Below are 22,658 nucleotides of genomic sequence, written 5' to 3'. Positions count from 1 at the left end.
AAGTTGGTTGTTATAAAACCTTGATCAAATATTTAGCATCCTGTAGTATAAATGCATGTTATATCGCTGACTAAAAGAGCCAAAATGGGTTAATTGAAGTGTCTAAATCAGTTTTGAATGCAAGGGTAAAAACACCTAAAGACACGTGGAGATAAAGTTGTTAAAATATCCATTAGTTCATTTCAACAGATGTCATAATGAGTCATGACAGTCACCACCACAGTAAAAAATGAGTATTGAATTTTTTATTTTGTTCTTTTAAAAAAGGAAAAAAATCCTTTTTAAAAGAATTTCAACAGTTGTTCAGAAAACAAGACTAAGTTTCTAAAATAAAACAAGTACTTCTGAAATTGCCATAATGCCAGCAGAATTTTGTCTGTCCTCTTTATTATATTTTATTACAGAGTAACTTCATTTTGAAGTGACATTTCCTTTTATAACCAAAACGAATATTGATTGTTAGTTATAAAGTAATCACTCAGACTACTTTCTAGAGAGTGATGTCAAAATGAGAAAAATGAACATCTGAGAAATACCTTGGGAAGAATTTATGCAATTCTACGTCATAACTGTTTACAGTATATTCAAAAAATAAGGAATGAACAAGCAGTACTAGAAAACATAATATTCTTTAAAGGGTAAAATAATTTTTTGGTTAATGTTAAAACCAATTACCACATTTCTTTCCTTCTAATTTATTAAAATATTTAAAAAAGTTGAATATAGACCTCTTAGGACACTTTCAATGAAAAGTCTCTCTTAAATGCAAAGCTTTCAAAAGGTAAACTTCATTATGAGCAAAGCTTTAAAAGAATCAAATTCAAATAAGTACATAATGAATATTTTCTCAACTTTTTACTAAACATACTGAAGATTATTTTATTTCAATGACATGCAACTTTCACCTCATCTCTTTCATATTGTAAAAGCCTACTTGGTTATTTAAATATAAATTTGTGTTGCTACTATTTAATAGCAGTATGTTCAGATGCTAACTAAAATAGACCTAGTTGTGGAAATTTCTGGATTTGTCTGCAACATATATTATTCAACAAAATTACTTTTGAATAAAAGGTTTAAGCCAACAGAAATATGGCAAAATTTTTAACACTTTTACAAATTGAAGTGTACATTAAAAGGATTATATACAATGACCAAGTAGGATTTATTCCTGGGATGCAAGGATGATTCAACATATGCAAATCAGTAAATGTGGTATGCTACATTAATATAATGAAAGCTAAAATCATATGATCATCTCAATAAATGCAGAAAAAATACTTGATAAAATTTAACATCATTTCATGATAAAACCCCTCAACAAATTGAGTATAAAAAGAAACATACCCCATTGTAATAAAGGCCATATATGAGAAACACACGGCTAACATCATACGCAGGAGTGAAAGGTTGAAAGCTTTTCCTCTAAGTTCAGGGACAAGACAAGGGTGCCTATTCTTTCCTCTTACGCAGTATAGTACTGGAAGTCCTAGACAGGGCAGTCAGGCAAGACAAAAATAAAAGATATTGGAAAGGAAGAAGTGAAATTGTTTTTGTTTGCCAATAACATCATATTATATACAAAAAATCCTAAAGACTCCACCAAAAAACTGTTAGAACTAGTCAGTGAATTCAGTAAAGCTGCAGGATATAAAGTCAACGTTCAGAAATCAGTTGTGTTTCTGTGCATTAACAATGAAATATCTAATAGAAATAAAGAAAACAGCCCTATTTACAATAGCATTGAAAACAATGGTATTCTTAGGGATCAGTTTAATCAAGGAAGTGAAGTATCTGCACACTGAAGAGTACAAGAGTCTGATGAAAGACACTGAAGACACAAACAAATGGAAGAAAGTTCCATGTTCATGAATCAGAAGAAATGATACTGTTAAAATGTCTACACTACCCAAAGCTGTCTTTTGATTCAGTGCCTCCTTATCAAAATTTAAACACTGTTTTCACAGAAATAGAAAACACAATCCTAAAATTAGTAGGTAGCACAAAAGACCCCAGGCAGTCAAAGCCATCCCGAGAAAGAGGAGCACAGCCGGGGGTATCGCACTCGCTGATTGCAAGCTGCGCTACAGAGCAGTATGGCGCTCGCAGAGACCAGTGCAGCAGAGTAAAACCCCAGGAATAGACCCCACACATACACTCAGCTCTTACGTGACCGAAGAGCCAAGAATACTCAGTGGGGAAAGGATAAACTCTTCAGTAAATGGTGTTGAGAGAACTGGGTAATCACACTGCAGAAAAATGAAACTGGACCTCTGACTTACCCACTTACAAAAATTAATTCAAAATGGATTGAAGACATAAACATAATACGTGAAACTGTAAAATTCGTAGAAGGAAACATGGGTGAAAGCTTTATGACACTGGTCTTAGCAACAATTTTTTTTTTTGGATATGACACCAAAAGCACAAAATAAAAAATATAATATATAAAAGCAAAAATCAACACTGGGACTATATCAAGTTAAAAAAGCTTCTGCCCAACAGAAGAAACAATCAAAAGAATTAAAAAGTAACATACAGAATGGGAGGAAATATCTGCAAAACTTCTATCTGATGAGAGATCAGTATCCAAGATATATAAAGAATACTTACAGCTCAATAACGACACCACATCTAATTTTTAAAAATGGGTGGAGGAACTGAATAGATGTTTTTCCAAAGAAGACATACAAATGACCAACTGATACATGAAAAGATTGTCAACATCACTAATCATCAGGGAAATACAAATCAAAACCACAGTGAGGTATCAACTCACACCTGTTAGAATGGCTATCCTCAAAAAGACAAGAGATAACAAATGTTGGTGAGGACATGGAAAAAAAGGGACCCCTTGTGCACTGATGGTGGGAATGTAAATTGATACAGGCACTACGGAAAGCAGTGTAGAATTTCCTCAAAAAATTAGAAATAAAACTGCAATATGATCCAGCATTCCTATTTCTGGTTATATATCCAAAGGCAGTGGAAACAGGATATTGAAGAGACTCTGCACTCCCATGTTCACTGCAGCATTACTCACCATAGCTGAAGTACAGAAACAACCTAAGTGCCCATCAGTGGCTGAGTGGATAAACTTGAGGACAGAGACTGTGTCGTATTTATCTTTGTACCCACAGTGCCTGTCACTCTGCCTGTTACACAGTCCCCCATACAGCCCTCGTTACACTCTTACCTCGCACATGACTATCGCTCTGACTTTATACTCTTTCCTGCAATGTCCTTTTTGTTTCTTCCCCTTCATGTAATTCTGTCATTATTCAAGGTCAAATGCAATTCTACTATCTCTTGTTATCTTTGAATATGTATGTTTGACAGTCCAGAAATTCATAACAAAGTGTAGATTTGATTGTGGGAGAAGGGAGGTTGCCTGGCTCCCTGATCATGCCTCACTGCTCAGAGCTGGAAATTGCCTATTCCAGTGAAGCCAGGCACCAATTAAAAGTGAGCTGATTCTCTGCCTTTAATGTTCTTTCATCTAAACTTCCTATTTTCAATCATTCATATTTTTGAGGGGCATCAAAAAAAATCAAAAGAGGTTTGATTTTAAAACAAACTAAAAGCCTACTTCTAATCTATGACTTATTGGAGAAATAAAAATAAAGGATTGTGAATCCATTCAAAGTATTAAGTATTTGTAAGATCACAAAAGCAATATTTTTTATAGATAATCTACCAGTTGATCTAGCAGTGCTATGCTTTTGCTGCCCAAATATGACTATTTTGGTTATAGAGGTACTGTGTCTTGGAATCCATCTCACTGCATTTCCATTCATTTCATGAGTTTGTGAAATGCCAACAGATACCACCAGAGGAAGGTCTATGTCCATGTCCCATGCCCCAAAGTCCTGCTCACTTCTCTCCATATTCTCTTGGTGATGGATAATGATCAGTCAAGGCCACAAATGTTTCTTTATAATTACTGCAAGAGCCTCATAGCCTAAAAGCTCCTATCACCAGGGAACCCTACTTACATTGTCTGTGTTGAACAAATCTCACAGTTGAGCCTTTTAACTTTAGCAACGATGTTACTCGGGAGAAAAGGAGGTGCAAAATACTCATGTCTTACCAAAATGTCAGTTAGCAGCCTGTATATATTGTGTCTCCCTGATGACTTGGTTTGGTAAACGGGTAGAAAACATTACCTTGTTACTGCGAAATAGCAAAACTATGAATCAAAGCCTGACCTTTTGCATTCCCTCCACAGGAAGCCTGGCTGTGTGGCTCCTTTATGACAGCATTTAAACATATTTAAGAATCTCTAATAATTACAAATAGGCTTCCTAGAACCAGCCTCTCCCCTTGTTTCTCCTCCCCCTCAGTGTCACACTTCTTGAACAGCTGCAGTCCGCACTTGTCCGTTCCTTTCTGTCATCAAAGAAAACCCACGTAAGCTGGCTTCCACCCTAAACACTCTACTGAAAGACTGCATCGTTACCAGCAACCTTCATGCTGCTGTGTTCATGGCCAACTTCAGGTTATTACTTAATCTTTTTTCCCCCCAGTTTTTTTGAGACATAATTGACATACATCAGTGTATACGTTAAAGATGTATAGCATGATGACTAGATTTACCTATGTATTGAAATGATTACCACGGCAGGTTTAGTTAACACCCATCATCTCGTGTAGATGCAATAAGAAGAGAAGGAAATACTCTTCTTGGGGTGAGTAGGCTGTCCTCTGTAAACAGCTTTCCCACATACCATGGAGTAGTGTTAGCTGTGGGCATCTGACACTTCCTTTAAAAAATTGCTATCTTCCTGGCTTCTATGATGCACTGGTGTTTCTTCTTTGATTCCCTCTATGGCTGCCTGTTCTCTGTCTTCTCTGACTCCTCCATGCTCTATTCTGTGTCTGCCTCAGCTCTGTGTCTTAGACTCTGTGCCTCGCTCTTCATGCCCAGAGACATTCATTATCATGGCTTCACATTTCCAAATTATATAGCCTCCCTCCTAAGCTCAAAATTTGAAATTCCCACTTTGACATTTTCATTTGAAGCTTGTCCTGGGACCTCTGACTCAAAACATGTAAAGCTAGTGAAAGAAAGAGGTGGGCTTTTGCGTTGAAATCTACTTTCTCAATTCACCAGCTGTGTCGCATTGGACATATTATTAAAACAACTCTCTGAGGTTCAGTTTCCTTATTTGAGTTATTGGGAAAATTGAGACAGTGTTTGAAAAACCAACAACAGAGCTCTTGGCACATAGTAGGTGCTCAACTGCAGTGCTCTGTCCAACCGCTGTGATTGTGTTCTCAGTCTGTTACCTGTTAATTCACCTAACTTTGCAGGTGAATGACTTGAGCATCAACATGTACTCCCCTTTTGAACTCACACTCCTCATTCAGCCACCTGGTTTTGTTGGTGGTCCTATTTAAATATATCTCAAATACATCTTCTACTTCAGGTATGCACTGGCATCTCGTTGAGGCCATCAACATCTGTTTTCTCCAACTTTTATCATCATCTGAACCCACTGCTTTTCCTATCATCAGTCTCATTAACTTCAGATCCACAAACCACAAAGTCACCAGATAATGTTTCATAATATTAACCTAACTGAATCTGTTTAGCTATTAACCATTGCTTTCAGTATAAATCCCAAGCTCTTTCACTGAACATGAAAAGGCTTTATAGCTTTCTTCCTCACCTCATTCATCTGATTTCTTGACATTCACCTTATTTTATGCTCTAACCGCACTGTGCAGTTGTCTGCTCTTGATTTTGGTACGATTTGGTACACTTGCACACAACAAATATTTTTAATGTGTCATGTCATTTCATGATTTACAAAGTTATATTGAGTCTTTTTAAAGAAAAATAACACAAAACATTGTTTCCCCTACACTGAAGACCATATGGAATTAATTATGAGAGGAAGAGTACAGAAGTGATCACAAGACTGAGAAGACAGGCACTTAAATTCCGTGATAACTTACAGAAATTCCAGTGAGGATCTGCCAGTAACTGCGAAAATGATTGTAAGTGCAATAGGACTAGCTCAGAACTTCAACAGTTAGGTGCTGAACATAAAGTAGGTGGGAGGCTTATGAGAAGCATAACTCAAAAACATTTCCAAATAAACTGAATATTCAGTCGACACTGGAGTAGAGGCTTAATTCCAGCTGACTGCTTTTAGAAGAAGATACCTTCTAAAGCATAGATATATTCCCTCATTTATTTGATTTGATTTTGGACTCTTATGACACCTTGCCTATGCCAACCATGGTTTTCCATTCGTAGTGCATTTCTGAAAAAGAAGGCTTTGATTCGTAGAGACTGTGGTTCCCAGAACACGCCATCTTCTCTCTCACTTGGTATCATTTTGTTGCTTTAAATATTCTTTCCTATTCTTCAGCTCTTTCCGTTAGTTAAATTCTACCCATCCTTTGTGTCACGTAACCTCCAGAAAGGCTACTGTGAAGTCTTAACACTTGGTCGGGTTCCCCTCTTGTGTCTTGTCCTGCGGTTGCACTTCTCACCCTGACTTGGAATCACCTCATTCCTGTGTGTGTCCCTGTTATACTGTCATCTCTGTAAGGTGAAGGCCCTCAACTGACTCACCACTGTATACCCAGAAGCTAGCAGAATGCCTGCCTTTTAAGAACAGCTCAAAATGCATTTGGAATCACACATTTAATACTTTTAAAGGTGCAAGCCAAGAATCAGTGATAAAAATCCTCTGCTTTCTTACAGAACCATTTTTTAAAACTGTTTTCTATTTTCAGTAATTTTCTCTAGCCAGTGCTAATAAATGCTCTATCTGAAGATTTGTTCTAATGACATCTCTTCCAATAATGTGCTTACTGCGCTCAGGAGGCTGTCAGCGAAGTCTTCTTTAATAATGAAGATCCTTTTCCTAATGTGGGTACCACTGTTTTCATTCTGGTTTTGCTTTCCTTATTTAATATTTTTCTCTTCCTAATTTCCTTTTAATTTTCTTTCTTTATCATCTTGTCATCACCGAAGTCTCTGTTTTCTTTTGGCTGTTGTTTTCGTGGTGAAGAGAAGTGACCTTCTCGTTAGCACTTCTCTGGTGCCTGACAGCAGAGTCCCTTCTCCCCCATGATTATGCTGATGGCCCTGGGCCAGTCATTATCAGACACGATGATGCTGAAGTTTTATGTACAAGACCATGATGGTCGTTTATTGTTTCCCAAGAACTGATGAAAGTTTTTAGATAATTAAAAAAATCTGTTAAGCTTCTGGAATCTTCTTGGAGCTTTCATAGTCATAATTATTTGCCTAAAAGTCACTGCCACAAAGAAGCATTTTATCATAATTTACTGAAGGTATCTTAAAATTAGATTTTATTCTGGTTTTTTAAAGAAAAATAGAATAATAAACTGGCTGTAGAGTGATAAAAGTACAAAGTATCAGAAGAAGTACAAATTGACATGAGAGAAGAGAAGACTGACATGTTCTGTTGCGTTTAAGGAGTTTCCAGCACACTGGAGAGAACGCACACATATACGTAGAGAAAATTAGAATTTATTCACATGTGTGTCATTGTAAAGCCAGGCATGGTTTGGAAATTCAGACTCTGAGCACGATCCTAGACACTGAGATCTGTATTCCAGTGCTGTCCATGGTTCCGCGTTATAGCTGAGTTATGCAAATTTATTAATCCTTTTAAGCCTTAGTTTCTTCATCTGTAAAACTGGATTATTAGTAGACTTCACAAGAAATGTTTGAGACTTATGAGACAACACATGTGCCCGCTGCGTAGCAGATGTTCAGTTCATGATTAACTGTTGTTACAATTGTTACGATTTATAAAGGGCTTTAAAGAGAACACAGAGGAGGAACTTCTAACCGTACCTGGAAAGGACAACTGAGGGCCAAGAGGAAGCCACGGGGGATATCCTTGTGCTGTTTGGAAGGCAGAGAGTAAGCAGCAACACTGCAGTTGATACAGTGCTGTTGCAGATCTGCTGACTCACCGCGTCAGCGCGAGGCAGTGGCTAAACCTGCAGTTGTTCCACCTTTTCCTGGAACTTCCTTTTGCTTTTTGCCCCCTGTGCTGCAGGTTTTAGCTTCATGACAAAAGGAATGACTTATGCATTCATTACCAAGGCCAGAGACAAGAAGACATGGAGTCAGCCCATCCACGTGGGTTTCCAGCTCATGGTGGTGGGTCCGCTCCTGCTTTTGGTCTTCTCCATTCGCATCTGTCCTCCTCTTGACCACTGCCCTGTTAACTTCAAGTTCTAGTGTTTTATTAGGAGACGTCAGTCTTGCAGAGACTGCTCGGTTAGCCCCCGCAATAGTGTAAGCCAGTCCCCTGAGAGAAATTCACACATGCATACACGCCTTCTCTCTCTCACTCTCACCTACTGGTTTCTTCTTCTCTCACTGAACCCTGACTGATACGTCTTCTGTTCTACCGATGTTCCACTTTTTCTTTGTGGGGCACTGCTGTATGGCCTTAGCTTTCATTGTATACATACATCATGCCCAGAACAAAAACATGAAAAAGTTCCCATCAGTGTTTCCGAATACGGTAGCAAATTTGTGGCTACCATGACATTATACATGTATGATACACATTTATTTCAGAATCTCAATATCATTTTAGACATTATTAATCTATGAAATAAATGAAAATATATGAATGAAGTATTTGAAAATAGAGCTCAATGACTGGTTGAAAATATTTCTTCAAAAGCAAGTTTACAGTATTTGTATCTCCACCATAACAAACATTACACAACATCAGAGGAGCGTACTGTTTTATGAGACTGTCTATTCTAGAGGAAAGCCCATGTGTCTTCTCCTCCGTTCTATAAACATTTTTACAAACTGACAGAAAGAGAGGACCAAAGTGAAGTAGAGTGGGAACAGTAGTTAATAATACTTACATCAAGGTCTCTTATTTATCTGCTTCTACTAGGCGGAACTTTGACATTTAAAATGATCAGAGACTGAAACAAAGGGAAAACTCAGTAAGAAAATTGCAAGTAAATAATTATCTTTCAGAAATACATAGTTTATGTAAAGATACTATTCTTGGTTCTCATTTTTTCTCCCACTCATGGTTTTCTGTACTGCACTGGTGTCCATGGTAACATCCCTGGCTAACGAGTAGATTACCACCGATGTCCTACCACTGCCAATCACTATTTGCTTAAGTCCACGCAAATTCTCTCTAATTTCGGTGATTTTCTCATCCCCTCTCTCTCTGATAAACAAGAGCTGAATCTGTACCAGAATAAATGGCATCAGCACATGACTATCTGCCGCCTTATGTATTTTGCCACATTGGAAAGTTTTATCAAGATGATAACATTTATTCATAACCACTTGGGCAGATTGGAAACTTCCCTGTTCTCTTTACATAACGAGCGTAAAAATAATAGGTGAACATATGTCAGATTATTCATGGAAGGCACTGTGCTTTATGTACCATATTAGTGAATATATCTCAATATTTTCCTACTAAAAGACTGTTTATAATATTAAGAGTAGCAGACAAGAATAAACATAATTTAAGAGAACACACCATTTTAGTATGCAGTTAAGTGCGGCTTACTTTTGCCTCCGTGATAATAGTGTGAGAAAGTTAGGCAGTGCTGGGGCAGCATTTCCCATACACGTTACCTTCCGTATTAATTCATGAAATCAGCTTGGTCAGTCATGGTCCTCCCTCTTTTATGACATCAGAGAAACTAGAAAAGAATAGACAAATCAGAGTGCATCATGTGTTGTAGGAGTTAATATTTTGTGAAATTTGATTAAATTTAAAGTTAAATGTAAAGCATATTCCTCACCGCTGTCATAGTCCCACACAATTCTAAAAGGATAATGTCTAACTTTCTCTTGATTCTATTAGCTTTTGTTTTAAGTTAAATTTTATTCCTTGAGGTTACAGGCTAGGTACCAAAATTCTTCTAGCCCCACTCATTATTCAGTTCCAGAGTGCTTCCCCATACCCTCCTACACTGATGGTGGGAATGTAATTTGGTGCAGCTACTATGGAAAAAAATATGGAGGTTCCTTAAAAAACTAAAAATAGAGTTACCATATGACCCAGCAATCCCAGTCCTGTGCATATAACTGGAGAAAAGGCTAATTCAAAAAGATACATGTACCCCAGTGTTCATAGCAACACTATTTACAATAGCCAAGATACAAAAGTAACCTAAATGTCCATCAACAGATGAATGGATAAAGGAGCTGTGGTACATACACACACACACACACACACACACGCACGCACGCACATGTATATGTATACAGTGGAATACTACTCAGTCAAAAAAGAATGAAATAAAGCCATTTGCAGCAACATGGATGGACCTAGAGATTATCATACTAGGTCAAGTAAGTCAGACAAAGACAAATATATAATATCACTTACATGTGGCATCTAAAATGTGACACAAATGAGCTTATTTACAGAACAGAAACAGACAAAGAAAAACAGGCATAGAAAATAATTTTTGATTACCAAAGTGGGAGGGACAGGAAGGATAAATTAGTTTAGGATTAGCAGATACACACCAATATATATAAAATAAACAACAAGATCCTCCTGTGTAGCACAGGGAACTATATTCAGCATCATGTAATCACCTGTAATTAAAAAGAATATATATCTTTCTTTATATATCATTTTACTGTACACCAAAAAACTAACACAGTGTTGTAAATTGACTATACTTTAATAGATAAACAAAGCACTCCCCATTTTTAGGTATTTTTTTTTTACAGTAGCACACTGCTCCTGGTACCAAAATCTGTGTCAGTGTCTTAGGGCTTCCATAACAAAGTACTACAAAGTGGGTGGCTTAAAGCAACAAAAGTGTATTATCTCATAGTTTGGGACGATAGAACTCCTCAATCAAGATCTCTGTCAGTTTGGTTCCTTCAGGGGCTCTGAAGGAGAATTTGTTCCCTGTTTTATCTCCTTGATTCTGATGGTTTCTGGTAACCTTTGGCATCCCTTGGCTTGTTGATACATTGCTCCAGTCGCTGCCTCCACCTGTACATGGTGTACAGTGTGTACCCTGTGTGCCCGTGTCTCTGTCTCTGTCTTCTCTTCCTGTAAGGATATCAGCAATTATGTAGGACCTCAATTTGATCAGATATGCAAAGACCCTGTTTCTAAATAAGGTCACATTCACAGGCATCGGGAGTTATACCTTCAGTGTATCTTTTTAGAGTACAGAGTTCAACCCACAACACCCCTAGCTGTTAGTGCTGCAAACTGTAGACTAGGTTCTGAAACAGATTACTTCTTTGTGCATTAAAAGCATCCCAGGAGAGAACTATCAGTGCCTTATAATAGCCTATAATGAAAAGGAATATGAAAAGGAATATATATATAATATATATATAAAATAGACTCACAATGCTGTACATCAGAAATTAACACATTTGTAAATTGACTATACTTCAATTTTTTTCAAAGCCTCCCAGAAAAAATTTTTGTCATTTAAGAGAAAAGGATTATGCAAAATACTTAAGTTAGAAATATTTAAACATTAAAATTATTCGAAATCTTAACTATTTAAATGTGGAGTCATAAATAATGATTTTAGGAAAAATACTGTTAAAATACAGTTCTTATTTTATGTATCAGGTAGCTTGATGTGTAGTCAATATTGTCAGCGGAAGTCAACACAAGAGTTGTATTTTGCAACAGTTATAGTTTACTTTGTACCTCTATTTATAAAAAAAATCACTTTTGGTAAAACTTAATTATGTGTTTTGAAGACATATTACAAATACTAATTTTCAGTTACCTGACATATTTGCCGTCTTCTAGAAAGCTTACTTTAAAATGATACTTTGCTTCAAACAGCAGAATAAATGAGCTTTAGGCAATTTCATACCTGTTCTGTAAAACTGTGTAAAGAAGCATTTACTTTGTAAGAAATAAATTATTGTCATGCTACTTTCCACTCTGTTCTTAACCCGTAGATGTCCCTTACTGTCTCGTCAGCTTATTGAGAGCCCCTGAGCTTTCTTAAAGAAAGCTTTGACAGTCTGTCTAAACCACTTTTTTAAATCACATTGCTTGCAGGAAACTTCTCTGTTTTGAACAGAATATGAAGTGACTGTAGCACATAAAACAAAAAGGGGGAAAAAGCAATTGATCGATAACTATAAAATCTTTGAAAAGATAGTTAAATAATTTCATACTACATTGTGCTATTTCAGTTGCCCTAAATGTTTGTCTCTGGTTTTGGTGATTCTAGATAAACACACAACATGATGGCGGAATAAGACCTGCCATTGGTTTTTGGTGGGTTTTGGTTTTTATTTTGCTGTTGGTTATCCCGTCATGGATGAATGATGTTTAAAAGAGAATTTTTTTAAAGCACAAAGAGAGAATGATAGAAATGAGAGTCATGGTACTGGTAGCAATACAGTCAGATGTCTTCAAAGAGTTATGAAGACTAAGGTAATAAGTTACTTAGCATTTTATAAATACTATCTACAAAACCCTCAAAGTGTCATTAAAATATATAAAATAGTTGACTACATAAATAAATTGCTTACCATTTTATAAATGTCATCTATAAAAACCCTTAAAATGTTGTTAAAATATATAAAATAGTTGACTACATCAAACTAAAAATGTTCTGCACAGCAAAGGAGATCATTAACAAAATGAAACAGCAATGTATTAAATGGGAGAAAATATTTGTAAATTATATACCTGATGAGCGCTTAGCTTCCAAAATATACAAAGAACTTACATAACTCAGTAGCAAAAAAAAAATCCAATTAAGAATGGGCAGAGGATCTGAAGAAGAGATACAAATGGCTAACAGGTACATGAGACATTGCTCAACATCACTAATTGCCAGAGAAATGCAAATGAAAACCACAAAGTATTACCTCACACCTGTTAGAATGGCTATTAACAAACAGGCAGTAACAAGTTGTTAATGAGGATGTGGAGAAAAGGGAACTCTTTTTTTTTTTTTTACATTTTTTATTGATTCATAATCATTTTACAGTGTTGTGTCAAATTCCAGTGTTCAGCACAATTTTTCAGTCATTCATGGACATATACACACTCATTGTCACATTTTTTTCTCTGTGATTTATCATAACATTTTGTGTATATTTCCCTGTGCTATACAGTGTAATCTTGTTTATCTATTCTACAATTTTGAAATCCCAGTCTATAAAGGGAACTCTTATACACTGTTGTTGGGAGTGTACATTGGTACAGTTACTACGGAAAACAGTACAGAAGATCCTGAAAAAATTAAGGATAAAACTACCATGTGATCCAGCAACTCCACCTCTGGGTATTTATCTGAAGAAAACAAAAACTCGAACTTGAAAAGATATATGTGCCCCCATGTTTATTCCAGTATTATTTACAATATCCAAGACATAGAAGCAACCTAAGTGTCCATTCTTAGATCAATGGATAAAGAAGACATAGGCTGTATATCCAGTGGAATACTATTCAGCCATAAAGAATGAAATCTTGCCATTTGTGACAACATGGTTGGAGCTTGAGAGTATTGTGCTAAGTGAAATAAGTCAGACAAATTAAAATACTATATGTTCTCATTTGTATTTAGAATTTTGAAAGCAAACAAAATCAAGCCAGAGATACAGATAACTGGATGGTGGTTACCAGAGGTAGAGGGTAGGAGGTGGACAAAATAGGTGAAGGGAGTCAAAATGTCCAGCCATCAGTTAGAAAATAAATAAGTCACAGGGATATAATGTACACGCACGATGACTAGAGTTACTAAGAAAGTAAACCTTAAAAGTCCTCACCACAAGGAAAAAAACTTCATGACTGTGGTGACAGATGTTAACTAGACTACTTGTGTTCATTTCACAATATATACAAACATTGACTCATTATGTAGTATGCCTAAAACTATGCAGTGTTATATATCTACTATACCTCAGTGCATTTTTAAAAAATGAAATATAGGTATATTTGATGTTTCTTGTTTTTATGAACTAGCAACGTAATTTATTCTATTCCATTCTCATCATATATTTAAAGACACACATTAAGCTAATCAACCTCAAGCATAATTTTGAAGTACCCAAGGAATACCAAGGGGATCTATCAAAATAGTTGAAGTTAAGTGTAAGGATATTCAGGTGCATCCCAATAATTAATGTCTCTTGTGATGGGGACAAATGCAAAAGCTTTGGAGTACTCGCATTCAGTGTCCCATTTAAACACAAGGGCTAGAGACGCTGAAGTTTTGGCAGGTTCTTTAGTAATTTTGCCATTTAAAAATGATGAAAATCCTGTTTGGGCATAGAATGAATACAAGAATCGATAAAGTGCTTTCATCAAAAAGTAAAGTTTATTTTAATATTCTAGACGTGGCAGAAACCAAAGAAACGATTACACCTCAAGTGTGGCAGCATACAATTCCTTAACATCTGGCTTTCAAGTATGAGTGGACCAAGAATTCCGTGAAGACTTTTTTTTCATTTAACCATTGAAAATAGCTATAATTAGAGATTTCTAAATAATTTGACAACTCCACCCCAAGTAGTAACACAGACTCAACATGACATATTGAGTAAAGCACTGACACTAAAGTTATATTTGGTCTTAGGCTAAGAAAACCTGTTTCAGGCTTTCAAGGTGTTCCAACAGAAGCAAATTATATTCTGTGTGGAACACATAAGGAATGTTTTTGTCCCGTTAGTTGTACACAATTATTTTGGAAAAGCATTTTAACATCTGTTGAAATTTTCATTTGTCTTATGGATAGACCTCCAAATTCTTGACTATTTGTGAAGAGATAGGGAATGTTTCCAAAAAACTGCTATTTCAGACTGAATCAGGTTGACTCTGACCAAGTCACAACAGTGTTTCATTGGGTAATTAGAACTTAACTGTCTCTGGAAGAGATATTTAATCAGTAAGATTTATATGCAAGAATTTGAAAATTAATTTTGTGCATATAACTGCTCATCTGAAGACTCCGAATGGGTGAGTATTAGTCAGCGTGAGTTAGATGAAGCTGTGGCAATAAACAGTTCCCCATTTTTGACGTGCAGAACATGAGCCTGTGTCCTTCTCGGTGTGGCTAGAACCTGGTTCCACAGTGGTGGCCTTCATTTTGGAACCCGATGGGACAGACTGTGACCATTGAAGCATTGCCAGTTGCCAGTGGCAGGGGCAAGGAAATATAAGGAAGTGGGCGCTGGCTTTTAAATCTTCCACCAAAAAGTGACCATGACATTCCATTCACGAAAGCATGTCACATGGCGGGTTTCAAGAGGGTGTGAAATTCGAGCTTACCATGGGCCAGGAATCATGAGAACTAGAATATTGTTAGCTTCCTAATGACACCTTAGCTTCCTTACAAGTTACATGTGCTTAAGTATGGAGTCAAAAAGAACAGAAGCATCACATAGTTAGAAGTAGGCATACATCCCTGATCAAACTGATGTCCTGTTGTCTAAACTGCTCATGAACTTGTTTGGAGTTGCACTCTAAACCATTTGAATTGCTATAAAAAGGCACTTGAAATATTTGAAAAAAGTTCTTTTTTTGAAGTATCTTCAGTTTACAATGTTGTGTCAATTTCTGATGTACAGCGTAATGTTTCAGTTCTACATATACATGTATGTGTTTTCATATTCTTTTTCATTAGAAGTTACTACAAGATACTGAGTGTAGTTCCTTGTGCTATACAGAAAGAATTTGTTGCTTATCTGTTTTATATATAGTGATTCGTATCTGCAAATCTCGAACTCTACTCAGTCAGAAGGCTCTGGTGAGTGGATAATGAATCCTTTTCTTATCATGCGCGGGCAAAGTACTAATAGAACTAGATTCATTCATTCTGTGGATTTCTCCAGAGGACAATTTGAAACAAAAATCTAACAAAGGTCACGTATCTTTTCAGGAATTAACCCTTGGTGTCCAACTATTTTAGAGAAATAAGTTGTTTATTTTTCTTTCTGATCCCACATGCAAAGTTTTGATTCTTTAGTTAATTTATAAACTTTAAAAAACAAAATTATTTTATTCAGGAATCTCTTCTTTACCTAATACTAAGCCAGTTGTGCCTTTGTCTCTGACTAATCAAAAACGTTATCGTTTTTCTCATTGAGTAACGTAACTTTGGTTGTGCAGTTTTGCAAATTGACTAGATTTAGCATTACTTATATATTCTTTAACATAAAAGCTTGGTTTTAATCATATTTACATTTATAATTGCTCTACTTATGGCAAGTGGGATCATTTTAAATACATGGCAGTGATACAAAATATTTGAAATACAGACATTTTAATGAAAGGTAACAAAATATAGAGTGAGCAAATGTAAGGTAGAACACATATACAGCTAAAAGCTTTATGAGTGATGCAAATGCTGATGTTTAGAAAGAAACAGTGTAATACATGGATTATAAATAATTATTTGAATTAAAATAGAAAAACAATCAGTCTAAGTTTGTTCTGAGTTAAAATTATCTTTCTTTGGGGACTTTTTAAAAAAAAATTTTGTTTTTGTTTTTTTGGGAGAGGAGGTCATTACGTTTGTTTGTTTGTTTATTTAAGGTACTGGGGATTGAACCCAGGACCTTGTGCATGGGAGACACTTACTCTACCACTGAGCTATACCCTCCCCCATCTTTCTTTGGGCACTTTGTGAATACATTTTAGAAATGCTAAAGATTTTAAAGTACTACTTCCAATGATAAAAACCTGATTTTCTAAGGCTCCTTATTAATAAACAAGCTCCTAAAAATCAGAAAAAAATGTATAGTGAAAAATAGTTTACATAAATTGATTTGAATATGCACATATTGTTGATTTTTTACTATAAAATACTTGTAATTGTATAGGTAAGTAAAGCATTTTCAGACCCATAGTGATAGTTATATTGTGACTTCTTTCTTCTGTTGGATATTACTTTATGAGGATATACAAGAAGAGAAAACATTTCTTACTTAACAATTTACTGCTGTGAAAGTTTACTCTTAAACACAACTGGCTTAAGACAGGACGGGCAACTTTGTGTGGGAGGAATTTTCAAGACGTCGAAAAGACCTCTAACCGCCGTGAAACTATAGCAGAAGCTTCGCTTTTTGGTTTATAGTGTGAATCTTTATTAAAACCTAAATCATCCTAAAAAGGACACAGTATTCTCACCTGTTAGTTATTGTTTATAATTCAGAGTGCATCAAGTCTCTTAAAATGAACTTTGGTTAGGAAGAGGTAAGAGCTCATATTTTAACTGAATATTTGAAGAGAAAGTGAAGAATGTGAGGATGGGGAGGAATGGAGATGAAAGTTGAAAATTTCACAGCTTTACTCAGGGCTGGCTCTAACAGCTCATCCCGAGTCGGTTGCTGGTGGCTGCGCCCCGACCTCTTGCAGATATCTCAGGATTCAAATCTAGAGCCTAGGGACCAGTGGAGCCATACAAGGAATTGCCAAAGTCATCTTTTCAGCATTACAAGGAGGCCATGAGGACAGTCTTGCCTGCCTGAATCAAGAATGGGGCCCTGTGGTTAAAATACTTTTGCCAGCAAACATCTGAGATCCTTGCCTTCTGTCTGAATTCCAGGATCCCTGAGCACTGCTTGGGGAGTACATTTAGAGTTGGGGCCACATCAGCTTAGCTGTGTCAGCATGCTGCTGAACACCAATCTGTATGCACGGCTAGAAGAATTTTAGTTAATACAAAAGTATTAAGAACCACCTATTCAATAGAAGAAAAGTATTTGCTGAGTTAAGTTTCCCAAGATTGCTGTTATAACCACTGGTCTGTGGACTCGGACAAAGGGCTAGGCTATCAGGACAAAAAGGTACGTAGTAGATACAGAAATATTTTCAAGTTAAAGGGTGAAAACTACAAAGGAGATAGAAAAACACTTGGATATTTTAAGATAAAACAGATTCAGCGGAAACCAGGAGAATATAAAGTATACAAATTTGTGTATACACAATGCAGAAAACATTATGGAAATAATCAGTGTTTAGATATGTATATATTTAATGGTAATTTCAGGGCTGGATGGGATCTTAAAAGATATATGTAATCCAGGACTGTTACTGTATCAATTGAAAGTATCATTTATTCCATAATCATTCTATCCTTCAGTGAAGAATAAAGCTATTTTATAGGGAAGAAAAGCAATAAATGAGATCTTATTAAAATGTGAAATTCTGTTCTGCTAAAGGTATTTTTCTGAAATCAAAAAATAAGCCACCAACTGGGAGAAAATAGTTACAGAATACATACCTGACAAAAGGCTTGAGTCCAAAACAGACAAAGAACTCTTACAAGTTAACAAAAGGAAAACAAAACAAAAAAATAAAATAATGAATTCAGGTGAAAGATCTGAAAAGACACTTCTCCAGACAAGATACACAGATGTCAAATACACAGAAAGATGCTCAACATCATTTGTCACTAGGAAAGTGTTAATTAAACCAATAGTGATGTATCACAACATACTTAGTAGAATGGCTAAAAAGGGATTAAAAAACAAAGCAAGCTGACAGTAGGAATTGCTGTTAAGGATGTGGAGCAATAGAAACTCATTCATAGCTGGGGAGGGTGCAGGGTTGCTACAACCACTTTGGAAGACAATTTAGCAGCTTCATATGAAGCTAAACGTAGCTTCACACAACCCAGCAATCATGTTCCTTGGTATTTAACCAGCTGATTTTAAAACTACAGAAGTCTGCACATCAGTGTTTGCAGAAACTTTTTCGTAATCAGCAAACCTAGAAGCAAGTCAGATGTCCTTCAGTAGATGAATTGATAAACTATGGTATAAATAAAATTACATGGTATGGATTATACGGACAATGGAATACACATAGGGTTTTCAGTAGAAATACAGATTCCTGTGGCCAACCCCAGAACTACTGAGTACAAATCACAGGATAGGGAACCCAGAATCTAAATCTTTAAGATGATCTTCGATTTAGCCACTGTCATAATTTCTATGGTTTAACATTTATTATTGAGGAAGTAAATTCTGAAAGGCTCTTAAAATAATGAAAAGTACATTTTATTCATATATGAATATCAAAGATTAAATTGTCTGTCTCTTTTCCTTAAATCATCAGATAATTAATGCAAAGCTTGTGTTTACATACACACACACACACAAACACACACACACACATGAATTTTGGTTAACTTATGGTCCTGCTAGCACACTCTGTATTTATTTTTCTAATTTGTTTTCTGTTTTTTCTAATTTGTTTTCTAGGCAATTCTTCATGTATTCTATACGTGGCACCTTTCTTTAACAGTTTCGTCCCTTTTATATATTTGTGTACCTCATAGATTATTCAGGAAGCTTTTTAAATACCAGCTTTAGAGAAGTTCTAACAAAGCATGCATTACTCCATCGATTTTCAAAGAACTCCTATTTTGATACCACTTGGTGATCACTTTCTTCATATGTGTATGTGCATCTCTTTTAATTTAGAAATGTTTCCATTTGGTGTTTCCTTGGTTGAATAGTATTTCATTGCTATGGAAAGTCTAGTGGATTCTTGAAAGTTCTAAGATCAGTTGTTGGATTATTTCTTACTTTAGTTTTGTTTTATTTCACCATCTCTGATTATTTTTTCCTCCAACTAAACTTTCAACAATTCAGATGTGTAATGTATTTTGTTACAAATCTAACCATGTTCTAAAATGTCCTAGGAAGGTAAATGATTCATTTTGTCCGGAAGCAATATCATCATGAAATCAGTATCTTCTTTTTTTAAATTCGTGAGTTGTAAGAAACAGGAAGAAGCAAGAATAAAGGCCTCCAGGCAGCGATGCAAGTAACGGCCTTAACTAGAGGAAAGGAAATCAGCTCCTGTAGGCAGAGCAAGGAGTGGTGGTTAGTCGCTTTCAGTGACGGGCGGGATAGGAGGGTCAGGTATTGTAAAAAGGGCTGGGGCCAAGCAGGTGTGAGAGAGAATCTCAGCAGAAATGTACAAAATAAACTTTTCAAAAATGGGGCACTTTGCAGTTAAGCATGAGGAAGCTTGTGATTGGTACTTAAAGTTTTAGGATTTTTGTTTTGTTCTGAATTCTTGCTCTCCTGGGGCATATCAGGCTGTTTGTAGATAAAAAGTAGAAAATAAGTTATCTGTGCTTTTAAATTAATAAAGATACTTTTATGAAATAGAAACAATGAATAAAATCGTTTGCCACACAGAGTAAATCACGAACCAGTTGCAGGAAACAGTGCTTAGTCCAGTGTTTTCGATCAATTACATGGGGTGATCTTACAGACAGTTTGGCTGGCCAAGCTGTTAAGAACAGAATGTAACTGAGTGAATCTGAAGATCTAACTGGCTGTATTGGAGGATTCATGAATCAGGCGGCATCCAATCCAGTAAATAGAGGGGTGTTACAAGGGCTTGTATGAAATGGAGGGTTTTTATAGGCAGAAGGAGGTGGGGGGAGGCGAGGAAGCTATTAGCAAAAGAGAAGAAAGGATTGTTTCAGGCCAGGTCACCGTTTGGGGGAAGGATGAGACTCTGTCACCAAGCAGATCACCTCTTCTTCCTTCGGACGGAGTGGAGCGGGTCCACGTTACAGATTACATCCTTGGTGCTGACCAGAACATTCCACACTGGCCTGTTAAGAGGACCTCACCTCCTTCCTGGGGAAGGCTGAAAGTACAGAGGGGTCAGGTGTTAAATCTAGGTCTGACTTCACTGGCTTTAGCACAAGTGATGCCATCTTGGACGTACGGTTTTCTCTTTAACAAAGCTTACACTTGGATAAATACTCCCGTGTACGTACCGTGTGACTCAACGGGTTGCGAAAAGAAGAGAAAATAGCATATTCAAATTAAGGGATTTAAGGTTTGGGGATAATTTCAGTTTCTAAAATAATTAGGAGCAACAGTATACTCACTGGTGCTGACTGTTGCTGAGAAAACCCTGTGCCGTTGCCGCTGGTAACAGCTACGTGGTCACTGAAAGGGGAGGAAGGACAAGGGAGAGGGAATCGGTCTGTCCATTTCCTTTCTTTCTGTTAATGAAGTAAAATTCAGTATCTCTTGTGCCATCAGGAGTTTGTTAATGCAATGATAAAGAAATAGGTTTTTTTTTCAGTGAAATATTTTTAATACTACTTAGGGAGTGCAAATTATATGCCACATTCGATTCTGTCATCTCATCCCATGACTGCTGTCTCGTGCCGTGGGGAACCGAGATGAAAGCATGACAGACCACAGTTTTGGTTCTCGTAAGTGTTTATTCACATGCACTTTGAGGACAGTTTGTACGGAGAGCCTAACCTGGCTACAAAACCTCTGATCACATCAGTGTTTTTTAAATGAGTGGAATCACAGAGAGATTTGACGTGAAGAAATGAGTAAAGATAAAGAAATTAGCCCGCGAGCCTCACTTAACCAGTAATGACAAGCACTGCTTGGCTTTGCTTGATCCCTTTGCAGAGCAGCCCCACTGGGACAGTTCTGCTCCAGGTGGTGGCAGTGGTGGTGAACCAAGCTTTTCAGCGGTGCCCGTCCATTTGCCTCCTGGAGGCAACAACATTAAAACGCAGGATAGTCAAAAGAGAGCTTCTTGCCCCTCCTGTGCTGGTCCTCTGGCATCTTCAGTCTTGGTTACTGACAGCACCGTCCACCTTGTCACAGGATCCAGAAACTTAGAACTTACATCCCTGTCCTTAAGGCTTTAACTTCCTGCCGTAATAAACCTCTACACATTGTTGAGTTAAACTCTTTGATATCCCAGTCATCCATCCTCTTTGTTCAACCCCTGATAGAATTTTCTCAGTCTCACCGGAACCATGGTTTCCTGACATTCCAACCTCCATGCTTGATTGCCTTCAAAATATCTATATTTCAAAGATGACCAGAATAATCTCATAAAATTACAAAGCTTCTTCTTATTCTCTGGCTTAAAATGCAGATATAGTTGTTCAGTGCCTATGAGCAAAGTCTGCATGTCTCAACCCCTTAGCAAACATCTACCACCGTCCTTAATCAGACTCCTTATTTCTTCAATCATACGGCCAACTTCCTGATGCTGCAACAGTATCAAATGACTTACCTTTTCCTGTATGTTTCTATTGGGGTATGTATTGGGTGCTATGCCGTGGGGGGTTCTCTCTGCCAGGACTTCTCTTGTTCTTCATGTCCACCTTGCAAAGTTTCATTCACCCTCTACAGTCCTTCAGTTTCCTATTCAAATGTGTCCTCCCTGAGCCCCTCCCTGCCTCAAAACAAACCAAAAAAAATTTCATTTCTTTCCTTGTCCCATTTTCCTGCCTTGTACACACCTTTGTTAGGTTACACAGCATACTATTTTATATATTTTTTTAGGTGTTTTTCTTTCTACTGTATTATGAGAGCATACTTGATCTTAGTACTTGCAGTCTTTTTAACACTCTACTTCGTGTATTAAGTTCTCTCTGTTTATGGAATTGAAGATTTGTCTTAGAGCTCACAAGAGAAAAGAGGACTATTACAGACAGATGAGATGCAGGGAGTTAGAAAAGAGATCGTTGTATCCTGGGAATAATGGTAAGTTTTATATAACTGGAGCATATGTAATAGATAGTGGTGGTATTTGTTGGGGACAGATTGTAAAAGATCTTAATTGACAAATGTAGAAGGCTCTTTTGAAATAATCCAGAAAGAATCTGGAATAATCTTGAAATACTCTAGAGTCTGATTT

General features: G+C 36.6%; 1 protein-coding gene and 1 non-coding gene across 8 annotated transcripts in view; one reads left to right on the top strand and one right to left on the bottom strand.

Moving 5' to 3' along the window:
* The window catches only part of DLGAP1 (DLG associated protein 1), an 822,007-nt gene that overhangs the window by 189,725 nt on the left and 609,624 nt on the right, over positions 1-22,658 (top strand). The window lies entirely within an intron of this gene.
* TRNAG-CCC (transfer RNA glycine (anticodon CCC)) lies at positions 16,537-16,608 on the bottom strand. Its single transcript has one exon. It is a non-coding gene; the product is annotated as a tRNA-Gly (tRNA).

The sequence above is a fragment of the Vicugna pacos genome, chromosome 24 (assembly GCF_048564905.1).
Source record: "Vicugna pacos chromosome 24, VicPac4, whole genome shotgun sequence".
NCBI classification, from domain to species: domain Eukaryota; kingdom Metazoa; phylum Chordata; class Mammalia; order Artiodactyla; family Camelidae; genus Vicugna; species Vicugna pacos.
This window is presented reverse-complemented; position numbering and strand designations above follow the sequence as displayed.